Source organism: Chaetura pelagica, unplaced genomic scaffold, assembly GCF_000747805.2.
Source record: "Chaetura pelagica isolate M959 unplaced genomic scaffold, ChaPel_1.0 scaffold183, whole genome shotgun sequence".
NCBI classification, from domain to species: domain Eukaryota; kingdom Metazoa; phylum Chordata; class Aves; order Apodiformes; family Apodidae; genus Chaetura; species Chaetura pelagica.
In genome coordinates this window covers 376,451-386,020 of record NW_009952706.1, presented here as the reverse complement: position 1 = coordinate 386,020, position 9,570 = coordinate 376,451, and the positions used below count along the sequence as shown (strand labels likewise).

The 9,570-nt window shown below is 47.2% G+C and overlaps 1 protein-coding gene across 1 annotated transcript in view; it reads left to right on the top strand.

Annotated features, from left to right (window-relative positions):
* NRG2 (neuregulin 2) overlaps positions 1-9,570 on the top strand; it is a 184,945-nt gene that overhangs the window by 133,909 nt on the left and 41,466 nt on the right. The gene's annotated exons all lie outside the window — the stretch shown is intronic.

Below are 9,570 nucleotides of genomic sequence, written 5' to 3'. Positions count from 1 at the left end.
CCTAGATCTTTCAAATCAATATTATTTATATTGCTGGTGTCTGTACTGGACAGGGAGAGTTTGATAATGATTGCTCTGGTAACTTAAAGAGCATGTTCCTTAAAATTCCAGAGGGGTTTTAAACATTCCCAGCTCTTTCAATACATGGGTTTACTGATAATGGTAAGATCTGCTTGTTGCAATCTTTGATTTTTTGCTGTTGCTTTTCTTTATTGGGTTTTTTGGGGGGGTGTTGAGTGTTGGGTTTTTTTTAGGATGGGTGAGCAAGTCAAAAGAGGCTGTAGGAAATACAAGAAAAAAGACATGAGTCTTCTAAGTGGAAGTCATAAGAAAACTGCAGAAAATACAACTGTGTGCTGCCATCATGTTTTTCACCAGAACACAAGAACAGATTTCCCCAAATGTTTAACTTGATGGAATGTGGTGGAAGTGCCTTTCCCCATTCCTTCCTATCCAGTTGTCACAAATGCAGTAGAAAATGGGCCTCCAAAAAGAAAATTCAAAGCATGTGTACAAATGTAGATCTAGAAGGCAGGTGCTGGTTCAGCTCTTTCTGGTGGAGGACAGTGTTCCTGTGCCAGAGGGTCTCTGCCCTGAGGGGCACCTCAGCACTTTGCACAGCCCACCAGGACCCCTTCCCAAAAAAGCCAAGGACCAGGGGGTTATTTTGAGATCTGTTCTGTGTTTCCATTCCAGCTGCTGACACCCCAAACTGGCAGAGGAGTGGCTCTACCTCCCTGCTGACAGTTCCACTTTGCAGGTTTTATGGGGGTGTTTCCTCTTTGGAAAGCTCAACCTTTTATGATTTTCAAGGAAATCTGATTGCAGCCACAGAAGAGACTGGCCAGGTATCCCTTAAAAGCTTCTCTGACTAGAAAACTGCAATTAAATGTGCTTGTGTCGTGCTTGGCCTTACACTGCACTGGGGGTATCATGCTGAGATGCAGCACCACAAATGCAATGACTGTACTATCCTTCCCCAGTATTTTTCCTTTGTGTCCACCAGCGTAGATCCATACTACATATTTGCATCACATTGCATAGATGCTCTTTTCACTAAAAGCCAAACTTCAACAATAGAAACAAACCTGGAAAAATGCTGTGTGACTTGCAGAGAAGTTTCTCCTTTGGAAGAAAGTTGTTGCATTTCCTTTAAATATCAATAATCCAAAGCCTTTCTGGCACCTGTAGCTTTTCTCACCTCTCATTGTTTCACTGAAAGGTTGTAAATGGATTTTCAGCTCTGTGTTGGGAAAGCACCATGCAAGTGCTGCAGTTCCCTGGCAAAGAAGACTGCCTGGCACAGGCAGCTTGATCATGGCACTTGGTCACTTCTGGTTGGCCCCTGGTGTGAGGCAGGCATCTCACCAAGTAGGATGGGCAAGGATGTTAGACCCCATGGCCCAGACAGTCTCTAAGGGCAAGGGGATAAACCCCCATCACTCTGTGTAGCCTCATGTAGTGCTGTTATTCCTGGTGTGTATGTTTTTAATTAGTGTTTTCCCTGAAGGTCCCAGTTCCTGGAATGTCTGGCCTTCCTTTTTACCTCTACCTTGGTAAAAGGAGTGGGATGTCATGTATTTCCCCCTTGGAGCACTGTTAAAACCTTTCTTACAACCTTTAAGTGCAGCAAACACTGCCCCACCCAGAGTCACCCCTGCCTTCCTCCTCCACTTCTCCAGTGGCCACAGCTCTCTTGGCACTGCTGCAGCCTTGACATGAGGCAGGTTTACAGGCCAGGGAGCACTCGAAATGCAGCTCAGATCTTCACAGTGTTCTGTCTCTCTTCTTAAATAACTTTTTTTTTCATGTTCCCATAACACAGCAAGTTCCCTTGCCTAACTGGCACCTGTCACGAGCCTACAGAGCACAGGGAGGCAGGTTTGTGCCTTAGGTTCTTGGAAATGTCTGCACTGTTGTGAAGATGTGCTTGGGGTCTCTTTCCCAGCTGCTGTTCCCTTAGCCTGTGTGCTGGCTGGAGGAGGAGGACCTCTGGTCACTATTTGGTATGGGTCTCACAGATCTCATGACAGGATGGAGAACTCCAAGGATCTCATGGTGTTTGTGGTGATACCAGTCTGGATCTGGGACCAAAGAGAGCACACTTGGGAGATCAGGGATCTTATAGTGCTGCATTCTGAGAGTTGTCTGGATTCAAACTGGCCTTATATACTTGTCTAGCCCATGTGCATAGAATTCTGTACTTGGGGTCAGAACATAAAGTTGGGGTTTCTGATGCCCCCATTACATGGTATGTGCATGTGGTACCACTCAGCTTCATCCAGTGGTGTGGACACCTTCAGATGAGCTAGAGCCATTTAGCAGTTGTAACAAGCTGGATGTGTGATAGTCAATAAGGGTGTAGTGTTGATTGTAGCACCAGCTTTGGTCCACATGGTCAAGCTAGACTCTGGGGACCAGATTCAGAAGGGAAAGTCTTCCTGTGATGCTGCCTGTTTTGACATGTTACCACAGTCTTTGAGCACTGTCAGACTAGAGCAGCCCCTAGAGATTCTCTCTTCAGAAAGCACTGGGGCTCAAAGGAGTAGACATGCCTATTGCTCTTAACAAGAAGTCTTCCTATTGAGCCCAGTACCATGAGATAATTGCAGCAGCCTCATCCATAATGAAAAAGTATTAAATAAGACATGTTGTGTTGCCTTGTGTTTGTCACAGGCTCAGGCTGAGCAGTTGAATTGTCACAGTGGTTCACCTCACAGGTAGTAACTTGCAGGGTTGGGGTAACTTGATCATGTGCCCTGATGCAGAGAGAAAGGTCCTTTATGCTTATTTCAACTTCCAGAGAACTCAGTGGTAATGTGATCCCCTCACTGTGCAGCTTGAAGCAGTTATGCAGGGTTTGGGAGTCTGTGGCTACAGACCTGCTTAGTAAATGGAACAGGAATCAGTGTCAAAGTTTAGAAACATGTGGCTACAGACCTGCTTAGTAAATGGAACAGTGTCAAAGTTTAGAAACATTTTAATGGAGTCTAGAGGGAAAAGGAGAATAGAGGCTGGGGAATGAAGTGTGATTTGGAGACCAGCAGGATACGGAAGGATCCACCATTGATGGGCAGATACTCTAAACCAACATGTCAATCACTGCAGCTGACCTGGACCTGCCTGTTAATGAGTTGGTCCACCTGAGGGCACTCTGATCTGAAGGCCTTACAAACATCTACAAACATCAGTGTGCTTCTGTTGGCTTGGAGCTGAAGGGTGTCTAGCCAGCCCAGGGCACTGACAGGAGTCATAGAATCACAGAATCACAGAATATGCTGAGTTGGAAGGGACCCATCAGGATCTTTGAGTCCAACTCCCGTCCTTGTACTGGAACCCCAAGAATCACCCCATGTGCCTGAGAGCATCATCCAAATGCTTCTTAAACTCAGGCAGGCTTGGTGCTGTGACTGCTGCCCTGGGGAGCTTACTGAGGGCCATGCAGGCAGACCAGTTTTCAATGTTAGAGTAAAAATAAGTCCTGGTGTGGCCTTTGTTCAAACAACTTCAAGCCCACAACTGGGAGTGTGGCTGGTTGCTGCATGGAGCCTGCACAGACACTGCTGGGACGTCCCTTGAGGTGTGGGAGATCTCACCAGCAGGGTGCAGGGAGAGCTGCTCTGTGCCTGCCTGCTCTCTGGTCCCACACATTGCTTACTTTGCATTTTTTAAGTGGCCATCATATCTACTACTCTGGATGTGATGTAAAGACAGGCCACTGTGACTCTAAAGGCAAAGAGGGGCAGTACAAAGTGAAGCCTTGGGTGGAACTGGTGTCTCATGGAAGAACTGGGGCTGAACCCCATGTGCAGAGCAGGAGGCTATGTACCAGGAGCTCTGCTCTGGCTGACTTCATCATGTGATCCTGGCATGTTGCTTTGACCCTTGGGCTTCAGCCTGCAAAGCATTCATGGCAGCACTGGCCCTTCAAAGGGCTTCTTAGGGTGCTGAACAAATCCCTTCACTGAGGGATGTTGCTGCTGTTATGATTGATGATGGGGATCTGGGAAAATAAAATGCTGCAGCTAACACCCCCATTCTGGGACCCTTGTGGTAAAGAAAAGGGTAGGAAATGCTCCTTCATAAAGCTGGTGAGATCAGCCTGGCGGAGGAACAAGAAGCTTTAGAATAACACAGGCCTTTACCCCTGCAATAGCTACCTGTCCTATAGAAACAGGCAGGCCCTTGGTGCACAGAAACCTTTGAAACCTGCTCCTCAGTGAAACACCTGAACAGTGCAGGTGGGAGGTGTGGGAGGAGCTGCCTGTGTTGTTTTAATCAGCAATATCTGATCCTCTGAGATGAACATCATGCAGTCTGGTATTTGTGTTTTGGGAGGATCTAGTCTGCAGGTATTGATCTCCATGATCCCCTCAAGAACTGGGAATATAATTCCAGCAGAATCTAGTTCAGTAAAATGCAGGGGTAAAGACTGGGTCATTTCCAAATGCATAAACACACAAGAGCAGCATTTTTATGAGCTCCAGAGCCCCTAGTCTGTTGCCAGGTGAGCCCCAGCCTGGACAGGCCCTTCTGATTTTACATACAGGTAGCAGCAGTGAGCATCCAGCCTCTGCTCGGGTTTATTGAGAGAAGAGAGTGTCATACCAGAGGAACAGAGACCTGCACCAGACAGAATGGTTAGAATCAACAGCCTCCCAACCTATTAATCAGTGTAAATCACGGATTTAGTGTGGCTTACACCAGGATTACAGTGCTACAACTAAGGAATAGCTTGGCCAGACAGCTTTTCATCCATGTCCTTCTGACAAGCAGTTGGATGAACTCGGTTGAGAGGCACCTCAGCAATTCTGTGTTTTATCAGTAAGTACATGAGGCATATACAGAGCTGGCAATTTGTATACACTCTCCAACCAGCAGAGTTCATCTGTCTGACTGAATGTCTAAATATTGAGAGAATAAATTGTCTGTACTCTATGAACTCACCAGTCAAAGTTATTTATAAAAACAAAAAGAAGGAGCAGCGGAACTTTTGCTGTCTCCCGGCTCTCCTGGACAGTAGCTGTAGTTTGTGAAAAATTAACTTATCATTTATAGCCCCAGCTGCATTAATTAACTCTTTGCAGGGGGAATATTTCACCAGATTTCTGAGAACAGGCAGGTGAGCTCACTGCAGACGGTAAGTGACGTGTGCTAGGAATTGTGTAAGAAGCCCTGCACAATCATTAATGGCCTTTCTGCGTAGCTGGATTGTGTGAAGGGAGATGTCCACATGGCAGTGCCTCTGGCTCTCCCCTCTTTGCCCTGCCATTGATGCCAGTCCCAAACAACCTAGGTGTGTGGTGGAAAAGAAATGCTCTGAATGGCTCCAAATCTGGTATGTCTTTGTGCTGCACTGTCCTTACTGACTGGTACAACCACAACAGGGTGTGGCTTTAGATTGTCAATACACATCCACCAAGAGGCCACCCTCTTTCCCATGTTCTCACCTCCTTATTCCATCCTGCTTTGTTCTCAGCCCTGGTCCTAATACCTGCAGGAGACATGACTTGCTGATGGGTGAGCTTTTCCAGGCCTTCTTCCACCTTGCAGCAGCCTTGTGGCCAGTTTGCCTCTGTGTTTGCAGAGGCCTCTGTCTCAGGGGCACCCTGCTTATTCCTAGTGGTCTACTTCCCCAGTTTCTTCTCTGCAGCCTACCCCCTGCACACTCCCTGCTTCCTGCTCTTAATTCATTGCAGTACTTAGGAAGGCAGTTGGTCCATGTCTGGTGTTGCTGCACAAATCCCCTTATCCTGCTGCTTTCAGGTGAGTCCCTTTCCACCCAGATTGCAGCTACCACCCCACATTGATCCCTTGCTTATTTAGATCTCTAAACAGCTCAGTAATTTTACAACTTTCCGAGTAATTTATGATAGATGGAGTTGTGTTGGAGGCTGAACGAAGGACTTATTCTACCACACCAGCCAACAGAGAGTAGAAGCTCTGGGAAGGTATTTCTAGGTCACCAGGCACAGCTGAGTGCTGTTTGAAGTGGAGGTGAATGAACATGACTGCAAATAACCTGTACAGTCACTTTACCACCATCGGTCATCGAACTGCAGGTGGCTCAGGACCAGGTAGATTAGATTTGTTCAAACAGCAACTAGACACATTTGTGGAAAATAAACCCATAAAAAGCTATTAATGTAAAGACACTAGGGGTGACTTAGGTAGTCTCTGAGCTGCTCATCCTAGATGGCAGAAGAAAATTGTCTTTTCATGCTTATGCTGGTCTCCTTTACCCGTTGCATAGTGACCAGTGTCAGAGACGTGACAGGGCTTTGGTTTGACCAACATGACTCAGCTTTTAGGGTGTGTTTCATGATAGTCTGTTCTTGACAGGGAACTGGGCTGCCTGCCCCTTTTTGTAGCCTTTGCTACGTCTATGCTGCCAACAAATGCACCATAGAAATATGATTCTGGGATTCAGTTTTAAAATGCTTTGTGCTTCTTTGGGAGAAAAGGCACTGAGCTTGCAGAAAACAGGATTTAGAAGGTAAAAAACTTTAACAAGATGCTTCTAGGAAATTTGATCCACCACATATTTTTCTGACAAGTATATCTCTGTTGACAGCTCTTTTTCTAGAAGTGCTCAACATGAATGTCCCAAGCCTCATGTCACCCCCTTTTTTTATCTGTTTAAAAGGAACTAAATTGTTTATATGGGATGACAATCCCATTCAATCTCTAGCTGGTCAGCACTGTAATCACATCACACAGCCCTGCATCTTCCCACCCACCTATTCTGGTGGAAAGAATACCCTTTTATCTGAGGTGTTTTCTATGGGTAGGTTGCTGGGCTCTGATTTTATTTCTCCCTCTCTGCTCCTCCCTTACTGTGTGAACCATGACAAGCTCCCTCCAGAATCCTTCCCTGTAGGGTTTATGATGTGAGACTTTGCCAGGTGGATCATTTTGCTTGCAAGCAACTGGTACCTTTGATGGGTGTTGGGGTGATGGGTGATGGCTTCCTGCAGGCTGTGCTTGTTCTTCATCCATGTGCCTTTCAATTTGTACCAGTGCTTTGGTTCCTGAAGTTTCACTGCTCCCTGATCTAACAGCACACTTGCAGCTTTAGCATCCTGCCAGCACTCCAAACCAAAGGCCTCCCTGCCAGTCGCTTTCAGCAGCTCCCACACTGTGTGCTGGGAAGGCAGCAGTAGGGAACTATTACAAAGGACAGTGACTGTCTTCTGTGTACCTTTTGCCCTGCAACTTTCAGCCCCCAGAGAGCTGCAGAGCAAAGCATGTGGTTCCTACATGCCCACAGTCTGCACAACCTGCAGCTTTCCCTGCACAACTTGCAGCATCCCCTGCACACGCAGAGCACAGCTCCTGCACAGCCTGGCTCCAGCTGCACTTTTGGACCCAGCTGTGTGCTGCCAGCCTGGGTTTGATCTTCACAGATAAAATATAGATCCATAGAATCTTAGAATTGTTAAGGTTGGAAGGGACCTTAAAGATTGTCTAGTTCCAACCTCCCTTGCTATGAGCAGGGAACCACTAGACCAGGTTGCACAAAACCTCATCCAACCTGACCTTAAAAACCTCCAGGGATGGGGCATCAACAGCCTCCCTGGGCAACCCATCCCAGTTCCTCATTCATGCTCATTTTTAAAATGACATTTGGTGTTAAGGCTCATTTTTAGTGGCTAGATCAAGCAATAGCTAAAGGAAAGGCCTTGCAAAGAAAGTCCAGGTGCCATCACACATAGTTAAATCTCTGTACTGATCTCACAGCTCTTCACTGGCCTCAGAAGACATGCTACTACTCAAAAAGGTGTCAATTCTACAGACTTACTACAAAGCCATTATAGTGGTTTTGGCTTCAAATTCTCAATAATCTTAACTAGAAGGGAATGCTGAATTTCAATACACAAATTTGGGAGTTTTCATACATTAGGGTTTTTTGCAAGAACGTCTTTGGTGGCTTGGTCAAATAATGGTCTGTTCTAAACCCCAGCTTACACTCTAGTTTGTGTACACTGCTCTGCACGTTTAGCTCCCAGCTGGCTGATGCTACATGCCCTGGGATGGGAGCAGCTGTTTGTTGTCCCAGGGCCATGTTAATTTTCAGTCTATGCTGAAGTATTTGCCATGAGTGGTTTGCAGAGCACTTTGAGACAACTTGCTCTGCCCTTGATAGCTGTGAAAACCCCAGAGGCAGCAGTTGTTAAAGGCAAAGAACAGGAACAGCTCTGCTTGGTGCACAACCCCAGCCCTGTCAGACAGTGGAAAGCTTTGATTTCCCTATGAGGAACAGAAGACAATGGGGGTGGACAATGCATTCGTGTAAATGAATGAGCAGGAGAGCAGGGACTTTGGCTCTGGCAGGGGGGGCTGCAGCAGGGCAGGCATCCATGGCAGCCTCTGGGATGGGCTCAGGGACTGCCTGAGCTGTCAGGATCAGCCCTTGCTCCCACTTGTTCAGGGCAGGCTCTGCCTCTCTTGCTTCTCCCATGGTCCTGACTAGCTCCTGCCTGGGGCTCTAGCTCCAGCCTTTTTCCTGTAATCCTCTATCAATAAGATGTTCAGTCTTCACCAACTGGTCCAAAGTCACTGACCTCTCCGTGAGGCTCTTTCAGGCTATGGAAAACAGGATGGAGGAGGGTATCTCCTCAGAAACCTTGAGGACAATATAGAAGGTGCTAGAAAGTAGGTAGTAACTACACTGCTGAAGATGTAGCTGTCAGGGGATGAGCAAGTTGGGTATTCCAGGAAGGGGAACTACCTTTAATGAGATGAAGTATTCAGTTGGAAAAAGTAGATGCTTTTGAGTGTTCAGCCCTTCTCTCAATTATGTGAAGATGGGTCTGCATTTCCCCAAAGCTGCTCTGCTTGTGTAACGTGCAACAGTTGCTCTAACAAAAGCTTTTTCACTTGTCTTGCCCATGGAGATGCTCTGTTTTGTCAGAGTCGTTCAGAGACAGGAGTTGCAGTGGAATTTTGCAGAGCACCCTCAGTGTTGTTTGTACCTTACATGACTGGAAGGCTTTTCTCCAGAAAGAAATGCTCCAAGAAACTGGAAAAGGGTCTGTATCCCAGGAAGCCTGAGACAGGCTGACTTCTTAGCACACAGCAGGCTGACTGACTTGTACTGCTGAAGTTCTTGCTGTCTTGCAGCAGCTGTGACAGAGGAATGCCCAGAAGCAGAGAAGGGAAAGATGGAGCTGTTCTTGCTTCCTCTGGACCTGTTTTGGAGACAGTGAGGGCTTATGGCTAAAACCTTTCTTCCTCCTGGAGATGTGGAGGAATGGAATGTCCCCTGTGTCTTGGTCCAGTCTTGTGGGGCAAATCAGGCCTCAGCAGGTGTCCTCATGACTCTGTGACCCTGCAGGACCTGCTCTTTCACACCTCCTGCCTGCCCATGCAGGGTTGCATGCATGTGTAGGGGGAGGATGAGGAGACACGGGGAAGGGCCCCTTTCCCTGTAGCTCACCAAGAAAGATTATCTTGTCCTGCCATGCTGGCTGCTGAGAGGAAGGCGTGTCCTTCACTCCTCGCTCACTTGGCCTCTCTTCCTAGGAAAGGACAGGTCAAGTCACAGCCCCAGGACCTGGAGAGGTGAAG